This window comes from Equus przewalskii, chromosome 3 (genome assembly GCF_037783145.1).
Source record: "Equus przewalskii isolate Varuska chromosome 3, EquPr2, whole genome shotgun sequence".
In the NCBI taxonomy this organism is placed as follows: domain Eukaryota; kingdom Metazoa; phylum Chordata; class Mammalia; order Perissodactyla; family Equidae; genus Equus; species Equus przewalskii.
The window spans coordinates 1,622,957-1,646,805 of NC_091833.1; the positions used below are offsets into that span (position 1 = coordinate 1,622,957).

Sequence of the window (23,849 nt, forward strand, 5' to 3'; positions counted from 1 at the left end):
TAAATGTTGACTTTGTACAAAGTTGGCTTGTCCAAACATCGTCCATCACTGTGAACCATATTTCATCAGGTTAAATGGCTTCTTTTTGCAAAGAAGTACTTGACTGATATTTACCTTGCATCTTGTAAAATCATAAGGAAATCGGATAATGATATTGAAAATAGAAAATGTGAACCCCCAGAGAGAATAGGGCTGAGACAGCTGTACTTTCCCAAGAAGCCCGGCTGCCCACCAGAGCTCTCCTTTGCCTGGTCCCCATCCTCGCACTCTGTGGCAGCCCCTGCCCCAGCAGGGGGCAACTGGCAGACTCCAGAGTCTACTTGGATGTTCACATGGAGAATTTTCTAGATTTACACTCAGCCCACATTTCCCCCAGTGGTTTTTAAATTTTTTTAACTAGCTAAGAAATTCCAGAAAAGGGAGTAAACAGTTGTGTGGTTATAGAAAACGTTATGAGTAAATATTAATGAAAGATGATGGGAAAAATTATTTTGGTCATTTTCTAAGTGGTATACATATTGTTAGTAATTTCATTCATTTAATTTACTTATGAGCATTTACAGAGCACATAGGATCACTGTCCTCTACACTATGATAGACACCAGAATTCTGCTTATTCAGGTGTGCATCCCTCTCTTCATTCAGCAAGTGTTGAGCGTTTCCTATGAGCTAAGCACTGAGGTAGGCATTGGACAGGGAAGAATGGGAAATAGCTCAAGTCTCCTACGATTTTGCCTTATCGCAGGCAGTGATGATGGCTTCATCTGTTTGATCGTTCCTTCCTGTGTTAATTCACCCCACATTTATTCCTTTTTTTTATGGTCTTTTTTTTTCTGAGGTATAATTGACATATAAGATTATGTTAGTTTCAGGTATACAACATGATGATTTATTTGCATGTATTGTGAAATTACCACCAAGGTAAGTCTACTTGACGGTTATTGCCAAACATTGTTACAAAATGTTTTTCTTGCAATGAGAACTTTTAAGATCACTCTCTTAGTAACTTTCAAATATGCAATACAGTATTATTAACTATAGTCACCACGCTGTACATTACATCCCAATAACATTATTTATTTTATAGCTGGAAGTTTGTACATTTTGTCTCCCTTCACCCCTTTCACCCGCCCCTCACCCTCACCTCGGGCAGCCACCCAATCTCTGTTCTGTGTATCTGTGTGCTTGTTTTTGTTCTTAGGTTCCACGTATAAGTGAGATCTTACGATATTTGTCTTTTCCTTGTCTGAGTTATTTCACTTAATATAATGCCCTCAAGGTCCATCCACATTGTCTCAAATGGCAAGATTTCCTTCTTTTTTATGCCTAAATTATACTCCATTGTATATACATCACATTTTCTTTATCCTTTCATCTATTGATGGCCACCGAGCTTGTTTCCATACCTTGGCTATTGTAAATAATGCTGCAGTGAACGTGGGGGTATGTATATCTTTTCAAGGTAGTGTTTTTCCTTTCTTTGGATAAACACCCAGAAGTAGAATAGCTGAATCATATGGTAGATCTATTTTTAATTTTTTGAGGAATCTCCACACTGGTCTGCACAGTGGCTGCACCAATTTACATTCCCATCAACATTGCACAAGGGTTCCCTTTCTCCACATCCTCTTCAACACTGGTTATTTCCTGTCTTTTTTTTTTTTTTTGAGGAAGATTAGCCCTGAGCTAACATCTGCTGCCAATCCTCCTCTTTTTGCTGAGGAAGACTGGCCCTGAGCTAACATCCATGCCCATCTTCCTCTACTTCATATGTGAGATGCCTACCACAGCATGGCCTGACAAGTGGTGCCATGTCCACACCCGGGATCTGAACCGGCGAACCCCAGGCTGCCAAAGCCGAATGTGCAAACTTAACCACTCCGCCACCGGGCCGGCCCTTATTTCCTGTGTTTTTGACGACAGCCATTCTAACAGGTGTGAGGTGATATCTCACTGTGGCTGTGATTTGCATTTCCCTGGTGATTAGTGATGTTGAGCAGTTTTTCATGGACCTGTTGGGCATCTGGACATCTTCTTTGGAGAGATGTCTGTTCAGATCTTCCGCCCATTTTTAAATTCGATAGTTTGTTTTTCTGCTATTGAGTTGTATGAGTTCTTTAAATATTTTAGATAGTAACCCCTTATGAGATATACGATTTGCAAATATTTTCTTTCATTCGGTAGTTCGTCTTTTCGTTTGTTGATGATTTCCTTCGCTGTGCCACAGTTCTTCCTCGGTGTCCACTGCTGGGCACCAAGACGCAGGTATGAGGTATTTCCCTGTCGTCGAGGGACTTGCAGCCTGGACACCGCCTGGAACTCCTTCCCAACTCTGTCACCATGAAGTCTCTCAACCATCCATCCACCAGAGGGAACGGGGGGCGCAAATGGCAGCGTGGAATAGCGGCCAAGAATTCGGAGCAATTGGCCAGTGAGGTGCTCAGTGACAGGCCTGGGCTCTGGCCCTGGGGACCTTGGAAGAGGTCGACTGTCCGTGATGGCTACTCCCCAGGGGCACCGTGTACTTCCCCTTGGCTCACCTTCATCACATTTGCAGTTAGCTGTTTAATGGCAGCCACGTGACCGTGTGTCTTCTTCAGTACGGTGTCTGACACAGAGTAGGTGATCAATAGATATTTGCAGCCCGACCTCCGCTTCCAGCTTCACAGAGTGATGGAGGCGTCCTGGAGGAGGCCGCCTTTGGGGAGGGTTTTAGAGGCAGCTGAGGGGCCTTGCTGTGCTGGTATGAGGAAGCACTAGTATTTAGAAAAGCGCCAGGTTTGTAATAAACGCTCAAAGGAAACATTAGTGATGATGGCAGTAATGGTGATAATGCTGCTACTGCTGCTGATGTTGATGGTGATGGTGATTAGTCATAAGTGGCTAAGAGGCTGGGCTGTCTGAGAAGGCAGAGGCTGGAGCCAGTGGGTTCCAGATGATGTGTCCAGCTCTGGAATCCTAAGGGATGCTTCTGAAATCCATGGACAAAGATGTGTGTCTGCTTCTCCCTTGTCCAAGAACCCCATCTGGAAGTCCACACCACAGCATCATCCAGGAGCCTGCCAAGCTGGGACTTCACCTGGAACCTTGTGGTGGGAGCTTCCAGTCTCCAGGTTGCTGAGGGAGGCTGGAGGGCAATGGCAACCACAGATGGAGCAGACCTGTGGGGCCGGCACCCACCAGGGCCTCCTGGTTCTCTCTCTGTTGGAGCACATAGTTCTCACGTTACTTCCTTGTGCATGTGTTGGGAGAGGAGATGGAGCTTTTTTTATCCTTCAAGTGACATAAAGGCTCCTTGTTTTGCAGGATGAAGGCGACTGCTGCTATTTATAGTTGAAATGATATCATTTTGCTTTGTTCCTAAGGCCTGAAATCTCCAGCATTTCCCTTTCGCACTTCCTTCCTGTGCGTAGTCTTCCTTTAGTTTAAATCTTGGATCCCTGATGCCAGTTTCCCCATAAGTTCCCAAGGGCCACAGGGAAGTAACAGTTTGGTCACATAATAATTCAAGCCAACACCTGTTGAGGGCTGACTGTGTGACAGACACGGTCTGAGCACTTTCCCTGTACTGGCTAATGCTGACAACAGTTCTTTGAGATAGGTACTGCAGGCATCCCCACGTTAGAGATGAGGAAACTGAGGCTCCGTATCTGGAAATCAGCTCTTGAAAGTTACCAGGTAGGAAGTGGCAGAAACAGAACATGGTCCCTCAGCCACAAACACTTCAGCCTCCAGGAGAGGCAGCTCCTGCTTCTGGAACGTGGATTGGAAGAAAAGCAAAGACAGAAAAAGCTCTTACTTTGCAGGTGACAGGTAATTAGAGGATAACATGTTTGTTGCTTACGTTTTTAGTGTGAAAAAATGGACCTGAAACATTGCTTTATGTTTGGCAATTGCTACAAGCAAGAAATCTTTTCTCTGTTTGTAATGATCCATCGTCCCAGAGCACAGAGACAAGACAGTAGATGAGGAAATGAAACCTCTGAGCACTGGCAGGAGAGAGCCAGAGGGCCCGGGGACCAGCCTGCAAGTGCCCCATTTCCCAGTTGCCCCAACAGCTGGGCTGTGCCCACGCCCAGGACTCTCGCCCGGGCCCACGGCAGTGCTGCTTGGGTACAGCAAGGCCCCTTGCAGACAGCCTGATGACCTGCCAGAGATGGCGCTGGGCATGGGCTGCAGCAAAGAGTTGGAGGGGTTTTTGTTTACTCGTTTGCTTTGTTTTGTTTTAATAATTAGGGAGGGAACCAAATGAAGAAGGAAGTATCTGGCACAGAACAGTACGAAGAGGATCCCAGAGCCTCAAGAGAGAAGAATCCAGACCCACCCGTGGCTCCTGTTGCCCCATTCAGGCAGCTAAGCCCAGACTTGCTGCACGCCTCAGGGAAAGGATGTGATGAAAGTGGAGGGGAAAACGTTCTTTCCCTGGCTTTCGAGTTTCAAAAGCCTCTGCCCTTAGACAAATAGAGAGGATAAATCTAATGTTTCAAGATGGAGGGGGTACATGATGAGTAAGACCAACGGCCCTACCCCAGGGCGGGTGGGGTTCCATGGGTTGGGGGAGGGAAGAGAGGCCGAGGGAAGCCCTGTGGCAGACGTTGATGTTCCAAGAGGGGCCTTGACCCTTGTCTAAGCCTCAGGTGGAGGCAAAACTCCCAGCCAGACAGTGGAGCCCCCGACCAGAGCACTCAGCGCCACTCTGTGGGAAGTGTTCCGGGGAGGCAGCAAGACACAAAGAAAGGACTGGGACCACAGTTGGCTTCCGAGGGTGGGGAGCAGAGAAACGATGCTGGCATCCCACCACTGAGAAGGGCGTCTTCAGCCCTGAGGAGGAGGTGTCCCCACAGCAAGCTTGAGGACAGATGAGACCGTGGGCCCTTGCTAACAAGCCCTTGGTAAGTCCCCCAGAAATCAGAGGTGGCTTTGAGGAAAGGGATGGGCACAAGTGGCCTGAGATGACATTTCTGCCACCTAGCAAAACAGAGGCTCAGAACAAAATTAAATAGAGTTATAAAAAAAAATGTAAGTCCCATTTTACTCCAATAGGGAACCCCCTAAAACCCCCCGAGTTTGCAGACAAAGAGCCTGGCCGGCTACACTGTGTGTAGAGGGCATATTGTTCTCCTCACAGAGTGTGGGCACCATCTTTCTCAGCAAAACTTGCTGTTTTTATATCTGCGGGAAGGTCTCTGTGGAATGGTCTACACAACAGGTCTCTAGTCACTTTGGGAAGCCCAGCGGCTCAGAATCCCCCTGTGGTCTGGGGGGGCCTGCTTACAGCTGCACAAGGCGCTTCCCAGGGGAGACTCCCCGTTCCTCTGGAACGGTGCCTGCCCCATCCACAGGTTGCCTCCTGACTCAACCTCCTGCCTATGTTCCACTTGGAATTTCAGATTCTAGACATTAAACATTTGATGCTGAGGACATCAATTGGGAGGCTGGAGTCCACAGGTCCTAGCTTGCCCCCTGTTGTTACCTGACCTCCACCGATTGCTCCAGCTTCATGGCCTGACATGGCCCCTCTTGGACTAGACACTCGGCAACATCTCAAACGAGTGGCTCCCCGGATGTCCTCCCCTTGTGTCTCCGCCCCTGTTCCTCACCACCTACCCCAGCCCCATCCATCTATCCCTGACAAGCAGCCCCTGATATTTCAAGACTTAACTCAAACATCACCTCCTTTGTGAAGTTTCCCCAGATAGAGCTAACCCCGCCCTTTTTTGTGACCTCACTGTGCCAGGTACGGATGGCTACCGTGGGAGGCTCCTGCACCATTTCAGTGAACTTGTCGGTTTTCATGTTGCTTCCTTCCATTCCAACACTTTGGGGTTTTAGGATGAGAGAGAAGAGAGGAGGGGAAGGAGAGATTGATAAATGGAGAGGCCATCAAAGAGGACAGCTAATTTGCCATGCGAAAGGGTGTTCATGAAAATACTCCAGCTCCTCTACCATCGCCATTATTTCATAAAAGTAAGGTAATATTAATACAAAAAGTGATAGGAAGATCATGACCTGAGAATTAAGGACGGTGCTTCAAAGAAAGGCACCTTGACAACTTCTACATTTGTATACACACATTGGCCTTCTATTTCTCATTTGTCCTTAGGCCACATGGCGGGGACAACTTTTGAGACCTGTCCTAGAGTGTGAGCTCTAGTAGGGTGCCTGGCAGCCTGTGAGAACACAGCTCTAGCTGCTGCGGTTTCCCTGGAACCAGAACCCTACGGATACCGTTGAGATGCTGGCTGAGCCGTTCTTCCACCGCCTGCCTCGGTTCCACGTCGCTGAGTCCCACCTCCTGGGAGCCGTGGATGCTGAGAATATCATCAGGAGACCCTCAGCATTGTGCTGAGTTTAGATTCACCAGGGACCTTCTCAGCTGGTAAATCCCACTTGGATTGGGAGCCTCAGACTGAGAGCGCCCCAGGGCAGGGCCCGTTGGGTCTGACTCGGCTCCCCCAGCCCCGACGCTGGTCTGTTTTGGAGGAGGGCTCTGAACTCCACTTGACAACCAGGAGGGCAGGGAAGGAGTCGCCTGGAGTCTGTGATGAGGTTCTCAGCTGAGGCTCTCAACCCACGGTCCCAACACTTCCCTCCGCCCCCCAGCCTCTTCCTACAATTTGACACGTTGTCAACATCCCTTTTTTATAAGGAATATTTTGTAAACACCCCTTTACTCTTCTGAAATGAAATGTATACATAACAGAACTGACCTGTGTTACCTATATAAAAGAAAAGTTACTTACAACAAAGTAAGTTAAAATAATAGGCTTTTAAATATATAAATACACTGTCCAACCACACTAGCAGAATCAATGAAATAGATGCTGGCACTTATGTGTGGAATCGTCATAAATGTATGTGTGGTTTTGTGATGTGATGTTTTGCTGAGTCAAATACCATAAGCTGTGCTGCCTTTGGGGTTCAATTTTCTGAAATCTCATAAAGTATTGCACAAAACAGTACATCTTTCCTTGATTTACATAGAGTTGCAATCCCAGTAAACACAGTATAGGTTAAAACCGCAAAAATACTTGGTGCTTAAATGTAAACATATAAAGCGCATGTAAAACAGATTGTTAAACCGATACTTAGTAACAGCTGTTTCATCTACAAGGCTGTGTGGAGAGGCAGCTGAAAGTCTGGCCAGAGGACAGACCATTCAACAGTCATCTTGACAAACCAAAACATGTCCCTCCCCGCCAACACAAGTTTGCCCACCTCCCACTGGGAGCCACTCATGTATGGTTTGCAGATGAAACCTGGGCAGACAGACACAAAGCCATCCCCGAGCTTGTAGCAGCCCAGCCTGGCTCCCGGCATGCGGCCTCCGGATCCCAGCGGAGTGTTCCTACCAGAGGGTTCCAGACTCTGCTCCCTGGAGCCCAGGCTTCCCTGGAGGTCCCTTCAGGGCCACTGCAGAGGATCAGAAGCTCCACACCCCTTTAACCAGAGCGGCTCCTCCTTTTTTTGCTTAAAAACTTTGTTTAAGAATTGCTAACAAATTTTGGGCATTTACTGTGTGCAGGGCTCTGCTTACAAAGAGATTCCACGGAATGCTCACAGCCACCCTGCCAGCAACTATTAGGATCCCATTTTACAGATAAAGAGCTGGAGGCTGGAGGCTGTCTAAGTCCACACAGCCCCAAGCCCCTCTGATTTCTGTGTCTGAGCCCCTTCCACTTTTGCAGTGGCCTTCTGTGTGAGATTTCTTTGAAAAAAGGGCTTTACTATGAAGCAGCAGCCCCAGGAGGCCGCGTCAGCAGGGCCTCAGCCACTCCGTGCGGGCAGTTTGGACGAGCTGGGTCTGCCAGCGGGAAGCAGCCCCTTCTACAGAGCTGTGCCAGGACCCACTTCGTTTGCTTATAAAAAGCACTCACGCCGTCAATCTTTGCAGAAAAGATAGAAAATACCGATAAGAATAAGATAAAAACCAGCCATAATGCCCTCCTGAGGAGGTCGTTATTAATAGATTATGAATAACCTCCCAAACTAAATATGAGACAATACATTATACATTAATAAAATGTATAATTTAAAATATTGTTTTATAATTTTTGTATATAATTTGATAACACATACACTTATATATTTATGACAGAATGGGATAAGAACTCACCCTAGACATAATTTGGTAAACCTTGTTTGGCCAAGTGGAGGATGGGCATGTCTCTTCCACAGGGCGCCGTAGCCCAGTTCTCTATTTATGACGTTGACTGGCACTGAACTCCAGCTTACAACTCCCCGAGCCCTCTCCAGACGTTTTCTCTCTTAATTCTAACAATCCTTCTGGGAGGTCAGTTGATGTTGTCTAATTACCCTCATTTTATTGAGAAGGAAACTCAAGTTCAAAGAGGTTATGTGATTTGCCAGCTGGGGAGCCACCAAGATCACACAGAGCTTAGTGTCCAGACCCCGTGTCCTCCCTGTCACCCTTGCCTCCTCTCTGAGGATTGCTGGGTGCAGCCTGCAGGCTTCGAGCCAGTGATTTCTCACCAAAGCCACTGGCTCTTGGCTGTAACTTCTGGCCCCTGCAGAGGGCTGAGGATGTGGGCAGAGCCACAGGCAGCTCCAGGGGCCAGGCATTGCACAGAGCTCTGGGGAACCCCTCCTGCCAGCACCTGTGATGCCTGCTGTCTCTTAGCAACCATTAGTGGCATCGACAATCAGGGGCTGTGAAAGTGAGGCTGGATCCTGTTTCAGAGCCTCTGAGGTCTTCAGGAGGGATCTGCCCTTTCTCCTGCCAATTGGGTGCCCGCAGCCCAAGGGCAGCCTTGCAGCGCTCAGGCAGGGGCTCGGCGGCCTTGGCAGACCCTGCCCCTGCAGCAAGACTGGAGCTCTGGGCAGCGGAGGGTGGTCTGCTCCTTTCGGGCCTCTTTGCCAGGCACCGGGGTGTGAGCGGCAGAGCTGGGGCACGCTTGGCATTCTGACCCACCAAGGATTCCGGCAGATGCCAAGTCTCTGGTATCAGGGGAAATGACCTCAGAGCTTTGGCTGAAGCTGGCAGGCCACTGCCCAGACTTAAAGGTCCCTGGCAGGCACCTGTCACCCAAGTTGGATGGTCTCTTGTCCTCCCCCTGCCTCAGACCTTCCAGAAGGGAGCAGAAGATTCTGGGAAAGAAGCCTGGCTTCTAGGAGAGGGTGAGACCTCAGAATTTCAAAGCCCCTTTTGTGATTGTTTGGCTCCCAGAAGTCTGAAAACAGTTTTCCTCTTGGACCAGTGGAGGAAAAGGAGACCTGCTGGGTGGGCATGGGCAGCTTGCGGTGGAGAGGCCTGAGCAAGAGCTCTCGCCATCAGAGGGCAATCACCGCCGCCCCGAGGGCGAGACACCGAAGTCACCGAAGTCAGGGTTGCTGTTGGTGCTGGCACACCTTCCAGGGCCCTCACCTCCTGCCTTTCCCTCCCCTGAGAGCAGCGTGGAACAGTTCTGTCACGCCCTCATTTTACAGCTGAGGAAACTCAGGGTCAGAAAGGTGGTTTGTGACCCATCCAGAACCAGAACCAAAGCTAGCCGGGGCAGAGCTTGGCCTCAGATGCGTGTTTTCCAATTTTTCCACCATAACCCTGAGCCCTGAGACAGCCATCAGCCAGTTCCTTTAAAAGAAGTCACACTGTGGGTGTGCTCACTTGTAAATTCTTTCACAGGGCCATTTATGTATTCATTCATTCATCACCAACATTTACTAAGCACTTTCTATGAGCCCAGCTCTTGGCTAAGGCCGAGGAGGACCCAAAGGTGGAGAAGGCCTAGTTTCCACCTCAGGAGGAGAAGAATTTGGGGATTAGGGAAAAAGAGGAATGGGTCCTGAACACACAGCGGAGGCTGATGACGCTGGGATGCAAGTAGGGATAGCCAACCTGTGCCTGGGGAGCTGCCAGGGTCGGGGGGTGTCCAGATGGGCTTCCTGGGGGAAGAAAGGGCTCTGTTTGGGAGCTGTGAAGACCCTTCTTCTTGAGGGATGAATTAGGCAACAGGCCTCAGCTCCCTGTTGGCACCATGCAGGCTGACGCTGGGGCTCTGAGCAGCGCTGCTGGCGCCCAGAGGCGTGTGAAGAGGAAGCCGTGGGCGCTGCTGCAGTGCACACGTACCCTGCTTGGCTGGAGTGGAATCTGTTCCAGTCAGCCCAGGATCGGCTCTGAGGAGCAAAGCATGGTGGGTCCCTGGTCAGGGCCCCGGGTCAGGCCCCTGGCCGGGGGGCAGTCCAGAAGCCTTTTCTTTCCCTGCAGCCATGTGTGGGTTCTCTGCCCAAGGCAGAACGGAAGCTGGCTGGTTGCTCCAAATGCCTGCCCTGCTGGACCGTCTTTAATGCCCCAGTTTCTTCTTAAATAACATTACTTTGTGAAGGAGGCCAGGAAGCAGTGCATGTACGTATGTGTGTGTGTGCGCGCACCAAGAAGAGCAGGGGCAGACCCACCTCTCCCTTCGAAGATAGTCCTTCCAATGACTGCCTCTAACTCAGCAGACCCTCAGGAGGGACCGTGCGGCCAAACGCAGAGAACGCCGTGGAGGTCAGGCCACCTCTGGGCAAGGCTGGCCCTGCTGCTTACCACCTTTGGGGATTTGGGGAAAGTCACATCTCTCTGAAGTTCATTTTCCTCCTCTGTAAAATGGGGATACAGTCATGTCTGCCTCATGGGAAGAGGTGTGAGTTTTTCATGAGATAATGTCCATTAAGTGACTGGCACACAGTAGGTCCTCACAAATGGCAGCAATTACCTGGCCAGGTAGATCACACATTTGAGCACTCAGGAAACGTCTGAAGAATGAACCAAACATTTTTCCTTTTTCTTTGCTTTCTCCGAATATTTGTTCTTTTCCTAAAAAGCTAATTGGGATCGGGAAGCTCTGATGCTTGGAAACAAGCAAGGAGGCCAGACTGGGGGCAGGGAGCGTGGCTGCTGTGTCCTCGGGGGGCTTGATCTGCCCAAGCTAAGCGCAAGGCCTGAGTGCGCAGCTGGGCCTGGAATCCCGGGACAGCTCTCCAGGGGTCCTGGGCTAGTGGGCTTTTCAGTTACTTGCCCTTTCTGATAGCAGCATATCTCATTTAAAAAACAACTTTATTCTGTTTTTATTATAAAAGTAGTTAGGTTCATTAAAATGAAAGCTTATATTGGGCTCATGGTATAACAGGCACTGTTCTAACACGTCTTAATTTATTGAATCTGCACAATAATTTTACAAGGTATCATGATTTTCCCTATTTTGTGGATAAATAAATCGTGACACAGAGAGGGGAAGTAACTTTCCCAGAGCCACTCAGCTAAGAAGGAACAGAGCTAGCTGGCTCCAGAGTCCCCGCTCTTACCCACGATGCTATCATGCCTTACTGTGCACGTGTGTGAAAATGCAGGTAAGTAAAAGTAAGTTAAAAATAACTAATATTCTTAATATCCAGGCATTCTTTCCGTTATTGCTAACCGTATAGTGAGGAGTTACACAACGAGTGAAGCCAGGCAAACACATTCAAATGCTGGCTTCACTGTTTATGGGCAGCACGACGTTAGCTTAGAAAGCAGGGAAAAATACTTTCATAACCTTCGGGATGGGGAAGATGTTTCTTAGCATTGATCCCGAAGACAGAAAACAAAGGGAAAAATGGACAGAGGTTACATATGACAGTTAAGAATGTCTGTGTGACATGGAGCACAAAACAACATGTAAAATCCAATGTCAACAAAAATAATAGTTGCTTCATATTTGATAGAAACACAGTTACTGTCTTTACTGTATATGCACAACTCTTTGAAAATTAGTAAGAAGTTGACCTCACTAAGAATGGGAGATTCTACGAAAGAGCTACAGATGACCAGTAAATGTATGTTCAACCTTACTATGGTCAAAGAAATGATCATTAAAATGATGAAAAGTTATTTTCATACATCAGATTCAGCAAGGATTCAAAAGACGGACAAGAGGCGGTGTTGGCGAGGGTTGGGGGGAGAAGATGCTCGCCTAGATTGCGGCGGGATAAAGGCCCACAGCCTGTCTGCAGACAAGTTGATCACATGTATCCAAATCCTTATCCACATGTGCAGCTTTTGACTTAATATTTTAATGCTAAATAATTTATTCTAAAGAAAAAATGTCAAATGGAAAAGATGTATGTGCTAGAATATGCGCTGGGACATTTTTAATAAAAGCAAAAGTTGAAAACAACTTAAATGCCCTTTAAAAGGTGATTTATTATGAAAAATACTGTAAAGCTACGGAGCAGATTATTATACAACTGCTGAAGAGGATAAGGTGGAGTTATATATGCTGATAAGGGAAAACGTCTAGGATAAACTGGAAACGCAAATTGCAGTATGTGGTCTTCTTTCGGAGTAAGAGGGTCTCCCAGCTGAGCCCTGCCTGGATTTTGATTTTGACTCTTCATTCAGCTGGTTTTCTGGTATTCGCAGAAGTTGAAGTGACTGGCATGCCATCTGGTAAATACGAGAGAGAGGTCCCTTTGGAAACGCCGAGAAAGAGTCGGGGAGGCAGAGGCTTTGAGACAAGGCTCACGTCCCAGCCTGTGTAAGTAAAGGGCAGCAGCAAAGATTTGGGGTGTTTTTGCGCATCTATAACTGTATTTATAGGCTTATTGAAGATTGGTATGTAGAAGCTACATTCATTAAAAAGTAAATACATTGAACATAAACATAGAAAACGTACAACTTGACGAATTTCCACAAAGTGAGCACGCTCATGTAACAGCCATTCAGATAGATTACTAGAAGAGGCGCCCGAAGCCCCTCTCACGCCCCCCTCAGCCACTCTGCTCTCCTCTGAGAGGACCACTCCTCTGACTTCTAATATCAGAAATGAATTTGACCTGTGTTTGAACTGTACATCAACGGAACCATAAAGTATGCACCCTTCTATGTTTAGTTTCTCTCACTCAACATTGTGAGATCCATCTGGGTGAACTAGTGGTTTCTTCGTGCTTGTTTCTGTATAGCATTCTTTTTCGTCTTCTCTCTCCTCTCCTTGATAACTGTTGCGCTGGCTAAGACTTCTACTACAAGGTTAAACAGGAGTGGTGAGAATAGGCATCTTTGTTCTGATCTCTGTAGACTGCTTTTAATATTTCACCATTAAGTACAATATTTGCTGTAGAATTTTAAAATTTGAGGTGAAATTCACGTAACATAAAATTAACTACTTTCAAGTGAACAATTTAGTGACATTTTGTAATTCACCACCACCTCTATGTAGCTCCAAAACATTTCTATTAGTCCAAAATAAAACCCGGTACCCACTAAGCAATTACTCCCCGTTCCCCCAAAACCCCCACCTCTGGCAACCACCACTCTACATTCTGTCTCTAAATCTATGGGTTTATCTGTCCTGAATATTTCATATAAATGAAATCACAAAATATGTTATCTTTTGTGTTTGACTTCTTTCACTTAGCAAGACATTTTCAAGATTGGCCCATGTTGTAGCGTCTATTGGTACTTCATTCCTTTTTATGCTGGAATAATATTCCATTATGTGCTATACCACAATTAATTTTTCCAGTCCTCTGTTGATAGACGTTTGAGTTGTTTTCATCTTTTTGGCCACTGTGAATAGTGCTGCAATGAGCGTTCAGGTATGAGGATGTGTTTGGGTACTATTTTCGAGTTTTTGGGGTATGTACACAGCAGTGGAGTTACTGGGCCATCGGGCAATTCTATGTTTAACCACCAAACAGTCTTTTCTTATTTTTTGAGGAATCATCAACCTGTTTTCTGCAGCAGCTGAAACATTTTACATTCCCCCCAGCAGTGTATTCCAGTTTCTCCACATCCTCATCAACACTTGTTATTTTCCACATTTTTGGTTATAGGCATACTCTTGGGTGTGAAGTGTGCTGTAGATTTTTTTTAACATATTCTTTATCAGATTAAGAGTTCCCCTCTGTCATGACATCACTTCGTAACATTCTTGACAAAACTGTATAACCTCAATCTAATCACGGGAAAATATCAGACAAACGCACGTTGAGGGACGTTTTACAAAATGAACTACTCTTCGAAAGTGTGAAGGTCATGGAAGACAGAGACAGGCTGAGGCACGGTCTCAGAGTGGAGAAGAGTAAGCAGACATGACAAGTAAATGCAGGGCGGGTCCTGGCTTGGATCCTGGATCAGAAGAGGACGTGAATGAGAAAACTAGCAAGATTTGAATAATGTCTATAAACCAGTTAATCATACATGTCAATGTTAATATCCTGGTTTCGATAATTACACTATGGGGATGTAAGATGGTAAGATTGGGGGAAGTTGTGTTCAGAGAATACAGGAACTTCCTGCACTCTTTTTGCAACTTTTCTGTAAGTCTAAAATAATTTTTTTAAGAAAAAAGAAAAAATGTTTCCTTCTATTCCTAATCTGCTATGTGTTTATTGTGAATGGGACTGAATTCTAGCAAGTGCTTTTTCTATATATATCTATGTTTTGTGTGATTTCCTCCTTTGTTTTACTAATACACTGAGTGATAGTGACAGATTTTTAACTGTTGGCCTGACCCTTTGCTCCTGGAATAACCTCACTTGGTCTTGGTCTGTTACCCTTTTTATATGTTGCTAGATTAGATTTGCTATTTTCTTGTTTTAGATTTTTTTTGCCCATCTATGTTTCTGAGAAAGATTGGTGGATAATTTTCCTTTGTTGTAACGTCCCTGTCAGATTTTGGGATTAATTTTATGTGATCTCATAACACATGTTGGGCAATGTTCCTTCACTTATTTTCCAAAAGAGTTTTTGTATGCCTGGTGTTATTTCTTCTTTACATGCTTGGTATATCACCGAGGAAGCCATGTGGGTCTGGAATTGTCACTGTAGGAAGGGTTTTAACTACACATTTGAATTCTTTGCCCTTTTTTGGTGAGGAACATTGTCCCTGAGCTAACATCTGTGCCCATCTTCCTCCACTTTGTATGTGGGATGCCACCACAACATGGCTTGATGAGCGGTGAGTATGTCCGTGCCCAGGATCTGAACCCATGGACCCAGGGCAGCTGAAGAAGAGTGTGCAAACTTAACCACTACACCACCAGGTCAGCCCCCAGATTTGAATTCTTTAGTAAATATGGTTAAGATATTTTCCTTTCTTCCTTTCTTTTCTGTGTGTGAGGAAGATTGTCGCTGAGCTAACATCTGTGCCAATCTTCCTCTATTTTATGTGGGATGCTGCCACAGCATGGCTTGACAAGCGGTGCTAGGTCTGTGCCCGGGATCCAAATCTGTGAACCCTGGGCTGCTGAAGTGGAATCTGCCAACTTAACCACCATGCCACCAAGGCAGCCCAAGATATTTATATTTTCTTTTTTTTTTAATAACCTTGTGTCATTTTTGTAAATTGTGTTTTTCTAGGAATTTATCTATTTCATTTAAATGTTAAAGTTCACTGTTGTATTGTTTATAATATTCTTCTGCTATCTTTTTAATATACGGAATCTGTAATGATGCTCCCACTTGTTCCTAGTGTTGATATTTTGTGTATTTTGTATTCTTATTCTAGATCAGTTTTGCTAGGGGCTTATAAATTTGAATTTTAAAATGTTTATTGTATATTTGTTTTCAATTTCATTAATCTCTGTTATCTTTATCATTTCCTCCCTTCTACTTTCTTTGCATTTAATTTGCTATTTTCAACTACTTGATCTGTATACTTAGATAATTGACTTTTGGTATTTCTTTTTTTCTGATACATATTTTTGAAGGTATACAATTTTCTCTAAACATGGCCCAAGCAACAGCCTAGAAGTATTGATATGTTGTTTTTATAGTATAATTCTTTTCAAAATACTTTCTGATTTCTATTGCAATTTCTTTTCCGACCCATGGGTTATTGATAAGTATACTGCTTTATTTGAACACTTTTGTAGATTTTCCTAGTTTTCTTTCTGTAATTCATATCTAGCTTATTTTCACTATAGTCAGAGACATACACCCTATATGATTTTAATTCTCTGAAATGTGTTGTGACTTGCTTTATGGCTAAGCATACCTTCACTTTTAAAATTTTTCCACATACGTTTGAAAATGTATATTATGCTGTTGTTGAGTGTAGTGTTCTATACGTGTTAATTGGGTGAAATATGTTAACCATGTTTATCTATAAATATTAATATATTAATATCAGGATATAAATATTCTTATTGACTTTTTGTGTATTTGCTTTATCAATTGAGAAGGTTGTGTTCAAATCTCCCAGTATGATGTGAATTTATTTCTCCTTTAAATTCTGTAGACTGTACTTTATATTTTTAGAGAAGATGTTATTAGGTGCTTGCAGACTTAGAATTGTTATACCTTGCTAGCGAACTGACCCTTTTACTATTACGAAATGCCTCTCTTTGTCTGATAATGCTCCTAGCTTAGAGTTGCCTGTGTCTGACATTAGAATAACCTCTCCAAGTTTCCTTTTGGTTAATGTTTCCTATTGGTTAATATTAATGTTTCTATCTTTTCTTATTCTCTTATATCCAACTTTTGTGTATCCTTATATTTAAGATTCTCTCTAAAAACAACATATAGTTTTTAAAATCCAGACTGACAATCTTTATCTTTTAATTAGCATATTTAGTCCATTTACACTTAATATTGCTATTCATATATTGAGACTTTCAATCTACCATTTTGCTCTTTACCTGACTGGTTTAATGTTCCTTTTTCTCTTCTCTTCTCTTGGATTAATCAATAATTTTCAAAATGCACTTTCCTTTCCTATTAGTTTGTCAGTTATACCTTATTTTATTCTTTAAGGGGTTACATAGGGATTACAACATGCATCTTTGACTATTGGAATCTAACATAAATTAGTACTTTTATATTTTCTGGACAGTGGAAGGTCCTTAGAACATTTTAACTTCATTTATCTTCCTCACTTCCTTAATGCTATTTTACGTATTTTCTCCTGTATTCTATGTATTTGGGGGCTCTGTTGTTAGGTGCATATGTGTTTATAATTGTTACATCTTCCTAACAGATTGACTCTTTCATCATTTTATAATAGTATTTTATAATACTTTTCTTTGTCTTCAGCAAAAATTTTTGTCTTAATGTTTATTTTGTCTGATATTAGTATAAATACTCCAGCAGGCTTTGGCTAATATTTGCCTGGTATATCTTTTTCCATCCTTTTATTCAACCTATTGCATCTTTGAATCTAAAATATATCTTGTACACAGCATAGAATTGAATCATTAAAAAAAAAATCCATTATGCCAATCTCTGTCTCTTGATGGGAGTATTTAATCCATTTATATTTAATGTAATTACTAATAAGATAGGATTTATGCCTGTCATTTTGGTATTTGTTTTCTACATATCTTATGTCTTTTTTGTTACACTACTTTGCAATTACTGCTGCTTTTGCATTAAATAGATATTTTATTGTCTATCATCTTAATTTCCTTCTTGTTTCTGGTACTATACTTTTTTGAGTTATTTTTTAGTGGTTTCCCTGAAAATTATGATTAACATCTTCATTTAAAACAATTTAGTTTGGATTAATACCAATTTCATTTCAATCTTATACAAAAACTTTGCTTCAGTATAACTCTGTCCTCTCCCCCTCCTTTGTGTTATTATTGTCATGCAAATCACATCTTTGTACAAGACTATTAACATAGTTTTGTAATTATTGCTTTATGTGATTGTCTTTTAAATCAGATAGGAGAAGAAAAGAGTTACAAACAAAAATACTTTTATGCTGTCTTTTATATTTACCTATGTAGTTACTTTCACTGGTGATCTATATTTCTTTGTGTGTATTCATGTTATTGTCTAGTGCCCTTTCATTTCAGCCTGAAAGATTCTATTTAGCATTTATTATAGGGCAGCTCTACTAGTGACGAATTCTCTAGTAATGCCTAAATTTTTGAAATATACTTTTCCTGGAAATATAGTTCTTGGTTGATAGTCTCTCTCCACACCCAGCATATTGGCTATATCATTACACTGTTTTCTGACTTCCATAGTTTCTGATAAGTCAGGTGCTAATCCTATTGTGGATCCCCCTTGTTTGTAATGAGTTTTTTTTTTCTTGCTGCCTTCAAGAATTCCTATTTGTCTTTTGGAAGTTTGGCTGTGATGTGTCTTGATATGGATCTTTTTTAGTTTATTCTACTTGGAATCAGTGAGATTCTTGGAAGCATAGATTAATTTTTTAAATCAAATTTAGGAAGTTTGGGGGCCATTATTTCTTCAAATATTCTTTCTCCCCCTTTCTCTTGCCTCTCTCCTTCAGGGGGTTGCCATTATGTATATGTTGGTACACTTGATTGCATCCTTGGGTCAATGATGCTCTGTTCATTTTTCTTCATTCTTTTTTCTTTTTGTTCCTCGGACTGGATAATCTCATTGACCTATCTTCAAGTATGCTAATTTTTTCTTTTACCAACTCAGATCTATTGTTGAGCCCCTCTAGTGAATTTTTTATTTCAGTTATTATACTTTTCAACTCTAAGAATTCCATTTTTCAAAAATAACTTCTTTCTTTTTGGTGATATTTTCTATTTGGCAAGATGTCATTCTCATACTTTTCTCTAATTCTTTAGACAGGGCCCCCTTTTGTTCTTTAAACATGTTTATAACAGCATAAAGACTTTATCTAGTCAGTCCAACACCTGGACTTCTCTGGGACAGTTTCTATTGATGGTTTTTTCCCCCTATGTATAGGCTATACTTTTCTGTTTCTTTGCATGCCTCATAAATTTTTGTTGAAAACTGGACATTAAAATGATATAATGTGACAACTCCGGAAATCAGATTTCTCTTCTCTCCAGGGTTTGTTGTTGGCTTTGATTGTTTCCTTAGGAACTTTCTGCAGTAATCCTCTATTCTTTGTCATGTGTGGCTGCTGAAGTCTCTGTTCCATTAGCCTAGTGCTCAGCAAATGATTAGAGAGATTTCCTTAAATGCTTGAACCCCCAAAACCTCCTGGTCTTTGCAGAGGGGCTCAGTGTTTGTGTTGGGGCACACCTTCAACACTCAGCCAGAGCCTCAGAATCAGCCCCAGGTGAGAAACGAGGACCTTCTCAGGCCCTAATCTTCTTAGCCCTGTGCATGTACATGGCCTTCTAGATCCCTAGGAATATGTTGGAGCTTTTAAAAGCCCCTTATGGACATCTCATTCCCCAGATTTTCCTTTTACATTTTTTTAAAGATTTTATTTTTCCTTTTTCTCCCCAAAGTCCCCTGGTACGTAGTTGTGTATTTTTAGTTGTGGGTCCTTCTAGTTGTGGCATGTGGGATGCTGCCTCAGCATGGCCCGATGAGTGGTGCCATGTCTGCGCCCAGGATTTGAACCAGCAAAATCCCGGGTCACTGAAGTGGAGCGTGCAAACTTAACTGCTCGGCCACAGGGCCGGCCCCTTTCTTTTATATTTTGGAGGCCAACTTCTTATTTGCCCTTTCTGGTATGACCTCCTCAGGCAGCTGTGAGTTTAAACAATTACTATTGACTGTTTTCAATAAACACCCTGAGGATAAGGTTTTTCTCATTGAGTGAGCTCTGAGTCAGGACGAATAAAGACAACTCCTGAGAATAGGGTTTTTCCAAGGGACTGTCAGACAAGTCAAATGGAGACAAATCTCGGAGGGGGGCTTTGTCAGGAGCTTCGCACCTGTTCCAACTTCTCCAGTGGCTTCTGGGCTACTGGTTTTAAGAGCCACCATGGTTGCAAGGCTCCTAGTTTTCACGCCAACCATAGAGCTGAGGAGAGGGTATGGGAATAGAGCAAGTTAAAGTGCTGCAAAACTCATTCTTGTTTCTGAGATTCAACATCTTTTCTTGAATAAAAGCTCCTTCATTGTTGTAAGCTTCTGAAAAAGCTGATTTTTAAGAATTTCTCTCAGTGTCCTCATTGCTGTTATGAAGGAGTGGATTTCTGGAGATCACTACTCCACCAGAAGGGCATGCTTCCCTCTATCTTGTGTTTTAATCTCTTGTCTACTTTAAACATCAAGAAACTATTATTATTATTTTATTCAGTTTTCATTTAGATTTAGTCATACGCTTACCTTTCTGCTGCTCATCTTTCCTTCTTGCACTATTGTGCCTCTATCTTTAATAATTTTCCTTCTATTAAAAAACCTTCATCAGTATTTCTTTTATTCTCATCTTCTAGAAAAGCATTCTCTTAGTTTTTGTTTCGCTGAAAATATTTTCATTTTACCTGCATTTTGGAAAGATATTTTCATTGAGAATAGAATTCTAGGTTGGCATTTATTTTGTTTAAGCTCCAAACAGATTCCATTTGAGTCTCCTCAAGGCTTCCATAATTTCTGTTGAAAAATTGTCAGTCTTACTCTTGTTCTTTTGAAAGTTATGTGTCTTTTTCCTCCCGCTGTTTGTAAACGTCTTCTTTGTCTTTGATTTTCAGCAGTCTTACTACGGTGTACTTAGAGTGTTTTCCTTTGTGTTTATTCTCTTGACATTCCTAGAGCTTCTTGCATCTATGGCTTGGTGTCTTTCATTACTTGCCATGTTCTCTTCAAACAGGGCTGCTTCCCCTTCCTCTCTTTTACTCTCATTCTGAAATTCCAACTCCATGTATGTTTGGCCTTTTCATCATATTCCACGTCACTTAAATTTTTCACTGAATACCAGGCATTGTGTATAAAAAATTGTAGAGATAATTTTAGACTCTCATGATGTCACTTTCCTCCAGAGAAGACTGACTTTGGCCTCTGCAGGCAGTTCAAATACATGCAGATGACCTTAGTCTACTTTGAGCCTGAGTTTGTTTGAAACCAAGTTTTAGTCCTTTTAAGGGTCTGACTGTTTCCATTTCACCTTTATTCCTAGAGTGTAGCACTTCTGGGGGCTTTACTACTCCTTGGTAAACACTGAGCTCCAACTTCTGTCTCCCTAGTAGTGTCAGACTGCTGAGAACTCTGCTCAGCTCCCAGGCCTTTGGGTCCAACACTGCTTATGAATCAGCTAAGACCCCAAGGGGAAGGCTCGGAGTCTCAGCCCTTGGCCCTTACCAGCCTAATGGCTACTACCTCAAAGGGGAGCCAGGCATAACGAACACCAGCTCACTTCAATGACCTCCCTTTTCTCCATCTTTTGGGAATTAAGCTCTTTAAGTCCTAGCTATCTTGAAACAACAGCAAAAATGTTAAAGTAAACTTCTTATTTTGGAATAATTTTTTAACAACAGAAAGTTGCAAATTAGTGTAGAGTTCCCATATATCTTTCATCCAGTTTTGCTTAATGTTAACATCTTACTTAACCTTGTTACATTTGCCAAAACTAATACATCAACATCGATACAACACTATTAAACAATCTACAGACTTTATTCAGATTTCATTAGGGTTTTCCTGATGTCCTTTTTCTGTTCCAATATCTAATTCAGGGCACAGCATTATGGTTAGGTGCCATGTCTGTAACACAGTCTGTAGCAGTTTTATCAGTCTTTATTTGTTTTTCGTGACCTTGGTAGCTTTGAAGAGTACTGGTCAGGTATTTTGTAGAGAGTCTCTCAGTTTGGGTTTAACTGATGTTTTCTCATAATTAGACTGGGTTATTGGTTTTGGGGAAGAATGCCGCAGATGCAAAGTACTCTTCTCATTACATCATATTGGGGGTACACGTTGTGGACTGGACGCCTGGGTCCCGCACATTTCTAGGTTGAACCACTAACCCCAGTGTGATGATGTTTGGAGGCGAGACTTTGGGAAGTAATTAGGTTTTGATGAGGTCACGAGGGTGGGACCACCATGATGGGATTAGTGCCTGTACGATTAGATACCAGAGAGCTAGCTGCTTCTCCCTCTCTGCTGCGTGAGAACACAGCGAGAAAGCCGTCATCTGCAAGCCAGGACCACGGGTCTCACCAGGAACTATGCCTGCCATCGTCTCAACCCTGGACTTCCAGCTTCCAGAGCTGCAAGAAATAAATGCCCATTGTTTAAGGCACTCAGCTTATGGTATTTTGTTATAGCAGCCTGGACTAAGATAGTACATGATGTCAACATGACTTATGACTGATGATGTTGACCTTGATCATTTAGTTAAAGGAGTCCTTAGATTTCTCCACTGAAAAGTTGCTGTTTTTCCCCTTCAGCACTATATTTTTTGGAAGTGGGTATCTGAAAACAGCCCACACTCACGGAGAATTAAACCCTACCCACCGAAGGGAGAAGTATCTATTTATCTCGTTTGAAATTCTCCCGTATGGAAGATTTGCCCCTCAAATAGGTTTTTACTTTTGGTTTTATTAAACCAGTGTTTCTACTTGTTCTCAGTGCAAAAGTTGGTTTAATACAAGCTAGTCTGTTGTGGCTGGAAAAGAAGTCTGCTGCATTTATTTTTAAGAAATATATACGTTTAGAGAAAATTAGTAACAGTGATTATCGCTGGCATCTGTGGTGAATGGGCGTATGCATGACCATGTGTGTGTGGGGAGTTCACTTTCTATAGTTCTATACATTTATATATTTTCTAATAAGTGTGTGTTTTATTTTACAATCAGTAAAAACAATGATACTTTATGCATTTTGTAAAAATAACAGAATGAAATAGGGGCTCCATCTTCACTCCACTGATCTACAGTGTGTCTCTCAGTGAAGGAAAAAATTGAATTCACCGTCTATTATGCTGTTACACTATTATTACCATTTAGCCCTGAATCACATCTTTTCCTGTAGACTGCACTATTTGGACGTTTCGGGCACAAAGAGCTGCTCTCTTGGGTCAGTATGCATGATGCTAAAAAGCTGGGATCTGGAGTTCAAATTCTGGACCTACCGCTTACTGGCTAAGTGACCTTGACCAATGCTTATCTCTCTGTGCCTCTAGTTTCTTGTGAGAAAACAGAGGTAATCATTATATCTACCTCTGGGCTTGTTTTAAGGAACAAATGAGATAATGTATAACAAGCTGCCTGGTGCCTCACCCACAAAGTGCTCAGGTCGGGTTAACTATGGTTATTATTAGGGACCACGTGTAGGCTCAGAGTGGGGTCAGCCTTAAGCTTAGTCATTCTGGAGCTTTCTCTTTACTGCATCTCTTTTTGGAATCCTGCTTGTTGTCAAGGTCTTTCAGATCTAATTTTCTCTGTAATTTTGGTTGCTTAGCAATAGAGCAATTTTCCATAATGACTAAGCATTATAAGATATGTAAGTGAAATAACAAGCCAGGAACAGGTCCAGGCCCAAGGGGTTTGCTTTCACTCTTGGTGCTGTGACAGTGGAGTTTTTTCTTTTTTTAATCAAGTAAACAAGCCGGCCAACACTCTTCAGTTGCGCTGTGATCTCTCCCAGTGTGGAATCAGGTCTCACCCCCAAGGATCTGGAGCCGAGCCCAGTACCGGAGGGGTGTCAGGCTGAGCTGACTGAGGATGCTGGCACGTCTGAGATCAGCAGATGCTGGGACGGAGGACCCCCCATCTGCTAGGAGCGTGAGGCATCAGGGGCCCAGCCAAACACCACATTGTTGTGGAAAAGCACTGAACAGCGTCTGCAACGCGATTAGCTGGTTAGCTCCCCGGGATCCTCTTTCGTTTGTCTTACGGAGCCCAATCGTGTGGTTCGGATGTGCTGGACGCTCCGGCTCCAATAAAGACATCAGTGACTGTGAATAAATGAACGTTTGCATTTCCAAGTAGTGGATTGAAATTTGATAATTTCCTATTTCCCCAGCAGCATCTCATTATCCCGAAGCATCTTCTATCCTATTTGTTTGATTCTAAGCCCAGCACTTCATTTAAATGAACAGGTTTTAAGGCCGTAAAAGAAAAAGAAAACTGAATGTTGACTGGGAGTCAAGAAACCCGGGTTTCTTCTCTCTGCCTGGGATGACTATGATGACAGGTTTGTCGTGTTCCAGGCATTGTGCTAGTTTTATATACGTCACCTCAATTCC

General features: G+C 43.2%; 1 long non-coding RNA gene across 2 annotated transcripts; it reads left to right on the plus strand.

Annotated features, from left to right (window-relative positions):
- The first annotated feature begins 8,686 nt into the window (after positions 1-8,686).
- Positions 8,687-23,588, plus strand: LOC103559614 (uncharacterized). 2 transcript variants are annotated; one of them, XR_547021.2, is made up of 3 exons: positions 8,687-9,138; positions 12,401-12,515; positions 23,202-23,588. It is a non-coding gene; the product is annotated as an uncharacterized lncRNA (long non-coding RNA). The 2 variants fall into 2 exon arrangements; XR_547020.2 differs by having other exon boundaries at positions 8,695-9,138; positions 23,249-23,588.
- The last annotated feature ends 261 nt before the right edge of the window (positions 23,589-23,849 follow it).